Here is a 10,813-nt window from a genome sequence, read left to right as displayed (position 1 = left end):
TATCCATAAGTAATTAATCAGTCTTATTTAATTGTTTAGAGGACTTGTTTGTGTAAATTTTATGTACATTTATGTTGGGTCATGTTAAATACACTAGAGAGTATATTCACAGTGTGTGCGTGTGTGTGCGTGTGCGTGTGTGTGTATGTGTGTGTACGTGTGTGTGTGTATGTGTGGGTGTGTGTGCGTGTACTTGCATTTGTTTGAATTTAGATGTGTTCATCTGAGGCTTCGAGCTGTGTGTTTGAGTATGTGTGTGCCGTGTGTGTTTGTTTATACATTGTGCCGTGTCTGCGAGTGGGCATGGCTACCACAGTGTGTGTGTTGTTCAAACATGCCCTTGGGCACTCACACACTGGCCCATTCTCCTGGCTGTGTGAGAATGGAGGACTGCCATTGTCCGGGTGTCTGTCAGTGCTGTTGTGCGGAGCCGGCCCCATTGTGCCTGACCGCTGTTCCTTATTGACACAGGACCCTTCTCTCTGCCTGTTCCCAGGCTCAGGCCCTCTGGCCCGGCTTGGCTGCACCTGAAACTGGATCCTCCGGGGCGGAGGGCGGCCCGTGTTCTCTCGCTCCCCTTCTCTCTGTGCTATTGTCTGCCATCATATTTCACCCTTGCCTGTGGAGGGGCTGGTAAAGGGGAGCAGGTAATGGTGTGGTCACAGCTGCAGCTGCTGATGGTGGCCTGTGGTGGCGTTACTTCTTGTGTGCTTCGTGGTGTCGCCTGAGCATGCAGGGTCAGCAGGAGGTCATGGCCCGGATTGCGCTTGTCACAGGCAGGCAAATGATCACCTTCAGGCCTCTCAGCGACCTCCAGGCAGGTGGAACGACTGTGCAGGTAATGTGAGCTTGAAGCCTTTGTCACCTTGAGCCCACTGGCTTTGCCTGACACTGCGGTAACCGCAGGGGATTTTCAGGTGTTCACACGGCCAGCCCCAGACCTAACTTTGCTCACCACTGGAAATAATCCTACATTTGCCCCCACTGGAGGTTGAGGCACTGCCTAATATGTGCCACCATTATGAAAACATCTGTATAATAGTGATTTTTATTGGTAATATCATGTGATATGGACAATATAGCAGTCACATCCAGGCAGGGAAAAACAGAGTTTGGTCAGGATGTCTGAGCCGGTTGTTCAGCTGTCCGTGATGACAGTGAGAGTCAGAGTGGCCACTGCTGTCCAGGGAGATGGAAGCACAACCCCATGTCCTGCTGTGCAGTGTCCTTACCAACACCACTCATAACTCTATTGGCTGGCTGGATGCATGGCATGCTGGGTAAATGCAAGGGGTCGGTGCTGAGCAGCCACGCTCCCCTGCGCTGGGGCCATGCTTTGACTATTTGCATGTGAAAACAGGAGGAAATTAAGTTGTCAAGGTTAAACACTCTCCCATTATGCCTGTGGTCTCTGCTAGGCAGTGTTGTTGTTGTAATTTTTGTTACTGTTGTTGTACTTGCTACTCCACAAGTACCTGTAGCCCACAAGGCTGTTGCCTTTCTTTGCAGAAATACACAGACAGGTCTTACTGTGTGGACTTGTATGTGTGTGCATACCTTTGAGAAAATGAGCTGTACGAATCTTAATGCCTGTAGCTATGTGTAGGGTGTGTGTGAGTGTGTGTGTTTTATTGTGTGCAGCAATCTGTCAGCACACGTTTATGTACATGGCACAGCCGTGTGTGTGTGTGTGCAGCCATGTGTGTGCACGTGTGTGTGCATACGCGCGCGTGTGTGTGCGCCTGACGAGGTGCTGGTTCCCACAGCTCTGATCTAATTCGGCTGTAACTCAATCTCCGTGTGAGCGTCGCTCAGCCAGCGCTCTCCCTCCCACTGCCAGCATTCTCTGTGTGCATGTGTGTGCGTGCATGTGCGTATGCACGCACGTGTGCGTGTGTGTGTGTGCGTGTCAGTCACTTCCTCTGTCAGTCCCACAGGCCCCCGGGCACAGCGGCTCGCCTGGATTGGTTTACTGTGTCAACTGTGGGAGCCGGCTGCAGCAGGCGTGTTCATATGGTTCGCCGCATCCTGTGAGCACACCATCCCGACACTCTATACCTGCCATTCAGCAACTGCAGGAGAGAGGAGGCACAGGGGAGGAGAGCAAGGGAGAGGCACTGTGGGTGGGAGGCATCAGGTTGCCTGACATTTCGCTTGCCTGGACCGGCAAGGGGCACGAACAGCCAGTGAGTGTGTGGATGTTTGTGTACATATGCGAGTGTCTGTGTTTGGGTGAAGTGGTTGTCTGATAGAATTGTAATAAACACACATGAAGGAGTGTGAGAGCACCTGTATGTGTGTCTGTCTTTCTGTCTGTCTCTCTGTGTGTGTACTGACAGAGTGGGAATGTATATGTGTGTTTGTGTGTGTGTGTGTGTGTGTGTGTGTGTGTGTGTGTGTGTGTGTGCGTGTGTGTGTGTGTGTGTGTGTGAGTGGAAGAAAGGCACAGTTGACTGAGCTGAGAAACGGGAGTCCTTGACAAAATGCTTGTTAAGTGTGGAGCCAGGAGCATGAGGGGGGGCTCAGGACTCACATGGGCTTCCCTCAGAGTTTCATCACATGGCAAACTGTTACAGGCCAAATTCTCTTTCACCGTGATACAGTTTTTGGCATGCATGAAGGTAGGATATATGGTCTGTCAGTATAAATATGCCCCTTTTTAAAACATGCAGTGCAATCAGAGTATTATATTAGTACTCAGTCACAAGGACCAGGACTGAGCGGTCTCTCTCTCTTTACGTATCCATCTGTTTCACACATGAGAGAGAGAGGGGGAATTGTGGATCCTGCTTTCTGTTACCTAGTTCTGTCGATTCTGCTTAGCTTTAGATGTCTTACACACACACGCCTCTTACCCTCAGTTTCAAGTATCACACCTCTGTCTTATTTTAAACAAATGTATGTTCTTTCACCCTTCACCTCTCCCTTGGGATAAATCAACTTTCTGACAAATTATTTAACAAAACACACCAAAACATGGTCCATAACTCCCAGAGCAAATAAACAAAAGGCACTCATCACCTTCTATGTCCAACAAACACCAGACTCCCCCACCTCTCCCCCAGTGTCAAACTAAGGCATTGCTCAAATACATAGCTTTTATTTCTTATAACCTCATTCATGTTATTGGCTGGCTGTGATGTTCTCCTACTCTGGCTCTTATACCTATCGGTTCTATCCACATACATATGTGTCTTCATGTGTGTGAGAAATACAGACATCGAGAGAAGAGAGCAAGGGAAAGACAGAATTTACACAATGATGAGCAGTAGATGAGTGGTCTTTGTGGGGGGCTTCTGTTCTGAGGTGGAGTAACAGAAGAGATAACAGAGTGGTGAGAGCTGATCTGCATTTTGAAGTAGTTTACATTTTATATTCTAAGTTTAAGGTGGAGTAGAGTGATAAATGTGTGTATATGTGTCTGTTTGTTTGTGTGTGTACTTGCATGCATGCATGTGTGTGTGTGTGTGTGTGTGTGTGTGTGTGTGTGTGTGTGTGTGTATTTGTGTTCATGACTGTGTCAGTGTCATCAGTAAGACATGTCCCTAGGGAGTCTGGTTGAAATAAATCTGAGCTGTGAAAACAAACCCTGCAGTTCCGCTTCTCATGCATACTCTGACACATGATCTCTCTGTCTCTCTCTCTCTCTCTCTCTCTCTCTCACACACACACACACACACACACACACACACACACACACACACACGCGCGCACACATTTATTTACCTGGGTGCCTGTGCTTGTGTCATTAGCCTTGTTGCCCAGGTCAGGGCCCCTAAGGGCCTGCTCAACTCAGTGGCTCTAGCACAGAATGGCCCTAGCACACGGCCCTGCCCTCCTCCTAGTCCCCATGTGACCACATGGGGCATGCTGCAGCCCCTGCCTCCCACTCCGCATCCTGCACGCCTGAATTTTAATGGACCTCAGAGGGCCAAAACCATCGAGTGCCTCTGCCTCTCGGAGTGCTGCTCGGAGTGTGACTCCATATATCATCCTCCTGTTTGGGAAATATTTGGGAAAATGTCAGCAGGATTTACCCTTCTGCTTTCAAGTGTACAGAATAAATAAATAGCTACTCTTAAGGAGAGGACAGGAGAGGGTGGGAAATAGAGTTTTCAGACCAACATGGAGGTGCAATTTGGGTACAGCACTAGAGAGATCCGTCACCATCGACAAGGTGTGAGACTAAATGACTCTCTTCACTCAGCACCGGCAAGGGCAGTAGCAGCTAAATGGGCTGTTTACTAAGGGCCTACAGAAAGGAAACGTAAATAATGGGCCATCCCAGTTCGATCAGAGAGAAAGGTCCCTGCTTCAGAGGCGCCGGCTGCTTTCCCAGTGGCCACTCCGTGCCAGCTGTCTTGGCCGTGGAACTCTCTGGCTTTCCCAAGCTCCGGCCTGTGGGAAAATCCACACTGGCCAGTAATTGATTCCGCCCTGCCAGCTCCATTAGTGCGCAACACAGTCAAACAGCCAGTGATCTACAGGCAGCCTGCAAGTGAGGGAAGGAGCAAACGCACCCCCAACTGCACCCCAACTGCCTCCTCTGTTGCTCATCTCTCTCTCCTCCTCCTTCTCCTGCTCACTTACTGTTGACTGAACGCATGTCTTGTAAAGTCGACCCTTGCCACAATTAGCGCCTGTGCGAAACAGACCACCCCCTGTCTGCAGCCCCAACCACCTGACCTAGCATGTGCAGTTCCATTCATCCACCTCCTGATACCCGTCCAGCATACACACGCACCCAGGCACATACACGCATTTGCGCATATCTCACATGGCCCACACACAACTCAATAAATGAACATACATGCAACTGCACTCACACACACACACACACACACACACACACACACACACACACACACACACACACACACACACACCCTCCCATGTCCAATCAAGTATGTAGTCCTACACACTTAGAAAACCCACAGCCATGAACAATGACCCACTTTCACCCTCACATTCAAATTCAGCAAGTGACTTCTTTAAATGTTCACTGGCACGGCCTCAGTTTGCACATACACACATGCACCAGCACTCGTAAACACTCAAACCCATCACAGACACACACACACACACACACACACACACACACACACACACACACACACACACACATACACACACACATGTACCCATTCCCTTCCTCAGCTTATCTGGCTCTCAACCATGCCCTTTATCTGTGGCATCACGCAGGGACTGGGCGGGGTGTGCTCAGGGGGTTCATGCCATGTCTGCGTCCCTTGCAGCACTCCCCGAAGAGTGCCAATTTCACCCCATCACCACCATTAGTGCCTTTCATTTAGATCAAAGCTGCTGACTTTTCCACAGACCACTGTTGCGCTTTAGGACACTCTTCTGGTTGCCTAGGCTCTGTTGTGACTTTTTTGCCCTGAGATCTACTGCAATATTACAGTAACGCGACATCTGGAATTCACGTGGAGTGTGGCGGTTTAGTGTCTTATAAAACTCACAGTCATAAAATATCCTCCAGTTACTCTGTGCATACAGCACCTGATATCGACCCAACACACACTAGATTGGACCCAGCCCAACTGTTAGATGTGTTTATGATAAAGTCTTTAACGCAGGAGGTGGGCAAGCCCATGACCTTTCTGGATATGGATATGCATGAGTATGTGAAGGCCAGTCCCTCACCCTGGGGTGGGGAAAGGTGAATGTCTCTCAGACCTCAGATGGGGCCCTACATGCCTGACCTGACAACCAACAGCAGTGTAATTGGGGTAATTATCACCCTTTAAGCCCTCCACCCCATTTCCCCATGGCCAGGTTTGAAGGTGCCCCCCATTTGTTCGTCATGAAATATTAACAGCAGTCAGCTGCACACATGAGAGAGCTGAGAGCATCCTGCCCCACCAGACCCTGCTCCACATGGCTGATTAAAAGTAAGGGTCTGCCCCCACCAATTAGTGGATAACATCAACCCCCCATACATGTGCATCTGTGTGTCTCATTTATTTTACTGATTCCTCTGTAACAGCTACTTACAGCAGTGTACTTGACCAAAGTCAGTTTGCACAAACATCTTTATTTGAAAGAATAGGAATTTGTGGACTCCAGAATGAGCTTTGAATTGCTGAAGAGTTTTATAAAAATAAAGAGTTTTATAAAATAAAGGTAACATAACAACTTCAGTGTAAATATATGTAAATTAGTCTGATTAATGTTTATTTACCCAGGTCTTATTAGTCCATAAATAACATTTTTTTTACTCTAAGCAGTAAATGTTTGCACCTATGCATTATGCTTTGGTTTGGAGGTCAGTTGGTTGGTTGTGTTTTGGCATGTGCATGTGTGCATGCAAGTGTTAGAAGGTAAATTGATGGTTCGGTGCATTTGAACCTATGAGTGTGTGTGTGTGTGTGTGTGTGTGTGTGTGTGTGTGTGTGTGTGTGTGTGTGTGTGTGTGTGTGCGTGCGTGCATGTGTGCCTGTATTCTTACGTGTGTGAATGTATGTCTGTGCATGCGTGTGTTTGTGCATGCATGTGTGTGTGTCTATTCACGTGTATTATTATATATGTATGTGCATGTGTGTGTGTATGTTCGGGATAGAAAGAGGTCAGAGGTTTATCTTTTTCTCAATGAGCAGCTGTGTGTCCCCATCCTAGCCCTTGTGTGGAGTGTCACAGAGGAGCTGGGCTGAAGCATGGAGGTTGCAGCTTGCAGCATACCTCATCACACTGCTGCCAGCCCCGTGACATAGGCCCTGTCAGTCCCAGCCTCCGTCACATCCCATAGCCAGGATATGCTTGCGGAGGTCCTATATACCACACATTTCTCTCACCCGGCCACTCTGAGAATCGCAGGGCAGTCCTTGTGCAGTTCTGTGCAGCTACTTCTGCGTGATGGGACAGTAGGTCCATACACAGTTGTCAGCAGCTATTAGCAAGAATGAGTTCCCAATGCTATGACATCCCCACACAGCTCTTCGCAGGCCCCTGGGGCTCTCTGGTGCATGGCGCTCTCTCCCCTGGCCCTCTCCTGCAACACGCGTTGGAATGGTGAGGGAGAGGCTTGCGGACTGGAGGAGGGCTGGCCGACAGCTGAGCTGAGCACTTTCCCATGCTGTCAGGGGTTGTGAGGTCAGGCCATGGGCCAAGAAGCAGTTGTTTTGGCCGCACAAAGATGGCCAGTGTGTGGCTGAATGAGAACGAGAGGAAGAGAGGCATGTACAAGCAGAGTATATACATGGACTTTCCCTAATGTCATTGACTGTTTGGTAAATACCCACAGGTGTGTGTGTGTGTGTGTGTGTGTGTGTGTGTGTGTGTGTGTGTGTGTGTGTGTGTGTGTGTGTGTGTGTGTGCTTTCATGTGTGTTTGTGTGCTGGCTGGTTTCATACATCTTCAGGTCAAAAATTGCTGACTGTTGGAAAAACAGAGGAAATCAAGAGTAAGCTACCATGTCAACACCAGAAAAATGGTCCTGACAAAGTGTTACTTAAAAAGCCTAGATGTTTTATTTTTTAACTGAAAAAACAACATTTATTTTTAGTTACTGTGGATAAGGTTAGAATTAGATTTTGGTTTGATCTTAGTAAATAATTTTTATGTATATATGGCTACACAGAATCTGTATCTGACATAATACATATGTATTATGTCAGAGTGTAACATGGCGTACAAACACTTCTGTGTGTGTGTGTTTGTGTGTTTGTGTGTGTGTGTGTGTGTGTGTGTGTGTGTGTGTGTGTGTGTGTGTGTGTGTGTGTGTGTGTGTGTGTGTGTGTGTGCGCGCATGCGTGTGTGTTTTTTTGGTGATTTAGATCAACAGACTGATGTGAGTGTGTTTCTGCCTGGGTGTGTATAATCTGTGAGTTTCTTCATTCTCCATCCGGTGTGACCAGCTCTGAGCTGACGCCATGCCAGGAGACATTATCAAAGGCATTCTAGAATAAACCAGGGCTTTCAGAGAACAAAGCAGCCCAAAGAAGGAAAGCCCAGCCATAATCTACCCTGAGCCATCTTCGCCTCTGCTGCAGCTGTAGAAGTGTAAAGCCAAGCTTTGACTGACATCTCCTCCTTGCAGGGTCTGAAGTTTAGCGTGTAAGGGTGTCCTCAAGTAACTCCTGCCTCCTGGATCTTACCTCCCCTCACAGACCTCCCCAAGCACCTCTCCACCACATGCAGGGCTGCATACACCCCCTCGGTGGGCCATCCTGTGAGCAGGGTTTGAAAGGTGTTATGTTAATTGGGTAGAGAGGCTGAGAGATGGAGATTGACGGAGTCCATGCAGGGCCTGTTTGATGGTGTTTGGGTGGGTGAGTGGGTAGGTGTCTTCCTCTAATTCAGTCATCTTATTCTTACATGTGTGAGTCTTTGATTCCCAGTCTTAAGGTGACAACACAATATCATGAAACATTGGCAGACGCTCACCATTACCATACTGCCTGTGTGTCAAAGCCATCTGTTTGAAAACTTTCTCAACCCACTTACAGAAATACATTTAAATGTCATTATGTGCAGATATTTTCAATTAAGTAACTTCCGCTGGTGAAAAGAGGCACGTCTTTAGAACTCTGTGCAGAATGATGAGAAATGCCACATTGACAGTCAACCCTGAAGCAGTGGGAATGTTTCACTCCGTGGCTACATAATGCATTACCACCTCCATTTTAATCCAGGAAATTCAAACTCTAGAATAGAAACACTCTGGTACATTTCCCATAAACCACTACTCATTAATAGACAGCACACAGATCAGAGGGGAGAGCTTTCCAGTTCCAGCTTTCAGCAGTTAAGCGAACCATTCTGCTTAAGGAAAATGTAATCAATGGCAGCACCAGAGTCCTGTCATGAGAGTGTGTGCTTTGTGCCGAGGCCCTGTGCTTTGTTGTGGCACTGCAGTATGTGTGATGAGGCCCTAGAGGACTCAGGGCAAAGAGCTCATAGACAGCAGGACCCTCCACGCTCTGCACATTCCATACTCTGTCTCTCTCTCTCTCCCTCTCTCTGTTTCTCTCTGGTGGTTGGGGTGTGGTCAGGAGGATTCTCTGAGCCCCTCTGCTCTGTCTCCTGCCCTGAGCCGGAAAGTCTGGACCAGTGAGGGAAAGGCCAATTATTTTTGGTTTTTGCCTCTTTGTTGTTGGGGCACAATTGAAGAACCATGCTTTTTTCCTCTGCTTTGCTTTCTTGTTTTCATTCCTCTTTTCACAGAGGGTATTTTGCAAAGCTCCCCCACATCAAACGCAACTGCCTCGAACTCCCACTTTCTCCTTGCGTTATTGTAGCCCTCAAAGCAAAATGTCTGCATCCGAAAATAGAGCTTTCCTTTTCCTGACCCTGTGATGAGTGATGTTGCTCCATTTCAGACATCGACTGACAGAAACTGAGGGGCATCAAGGGGACATCAGTTGCCACGGTGACTGGCAACTCCATGGTAAACATTGGTAGCCATGATACAAATGCCCCCTCTCTCCAGAAGGAGTTAAGGGCGATGTGTTCTTCTCATTCAGGGCAGCTTTACTGCTTACAATGAGCCAAAGGTTTATGTGTCAGGCACTGTGGGCCATTGTATGGTGTGAATGTGTGTTCCGAGCCAGGCAGCCAGGCAGGCTGAGGCAGACTCAGAGACAGTGGCACCAAGGCTAGGCCAGGTAGTGTAAGTGTAGGTCTGGGGCTCCCGGCGCCTGCTCTGTCACATGGCCCAAGGCAGGAGGTAGAGTTTGGCCCAGGACGCCACAGTAAGCTTGGAGGGAACAGACAGCAGAGTGGCGGGTGCTCTCCAGCTGAGCAGCTTCGATTACTTCCTTACTCCTTTACTCCCTCTTCGACCCTCATTCATCCATTCCCTCTCGGAACATTGCTCTTAACCCCTCCACTGCTGGTTCTCCATGATCTCCCACACTCACAATACCCTTCGCTCCCACTCTTTTACTTCTCACTCTTTTATGTTTAGCTTCATATTTCCTTTGCGGACGCCCACACAACCACATCTGGGGCCCCTGAGTGCTCAGACACAGAATACAGTCCCATCTCCTCTGTTCCCAGTCCCAGTGGCTTTGCTCAGGTGCCAAGAAGAACATCTGTAGAAGGCTGCTGGATCTCACGCCCATCCAATGCAGGGAGCTCTCCCTTTGGAGGATGGCTGTGTGAGAGAGGCTAAGACACATTTCTTATTGCTTTTTCCTCATGCCCTATCACTCCCCTGCAGCCCAATGAAATGACCCTTCATTACTACAACTCATTATCTGCAAGCCAGTTAATGTGTTGTGAAGATGACAGCTCAAGAAAAGATATTTATTTATGAGCCATATGAATGATGAGATGTTTCTTGGACTAACTCATGAAGATGAGTAACTTCCAGTGAAATCCAGGGACTGGAATTGCACAACTCCACCCAGAGAACAAGGATGAATTTATCAGATGTTTATTATTTCATCAAAATACTAGTTGGCAATACGTCCATATCCAATGTACGTATTTGTATCATGATACTACATGTGTCTCTCCTCCAGTGTCAGCATAATGTAGTGCTGATTGTTGAATAACCCAGCCACCCCCCACCCCCCCACCCCCCTGGCGTCGTACTCAGCTGGTCCTCATAGTGTTGTCACACAGTTCAGTGTTTAACCTTATTTAAAAAGGCCTGCCAGCACAGCTGGACCCTCCTGCAGCCAACACCTGCTGTCCCTTCATACAGAACAGGAAGTGACATAAGGTGTTCACCACATCAATAAAGGAAACAGAACCCTAACTGTTATAACAGGGGACACATCAATTCAGCGATATATGGACACAACTGCAGAGGTATCCTTTGCTCATAATGTCAGAGTATGTACTTAAT

Source organism: Electrophorus electricus, chromosome 8, assembly GCF_013358815.1.
Source record: "Electrophorus electricus isolate fEleEle1 chromosome 8, fEleEle1.pri, whole genome shotgun sequence".
Classification (NCBI taxonomy): Eukaryota; Metazoa; Chordata; class Actinopteri; order Gymnotiformes; family Gymnotidae; genus Electrophorus; species Electrophorus electricus.
This window is presented reverse-complemented; position numbering follows the sequence as displayed.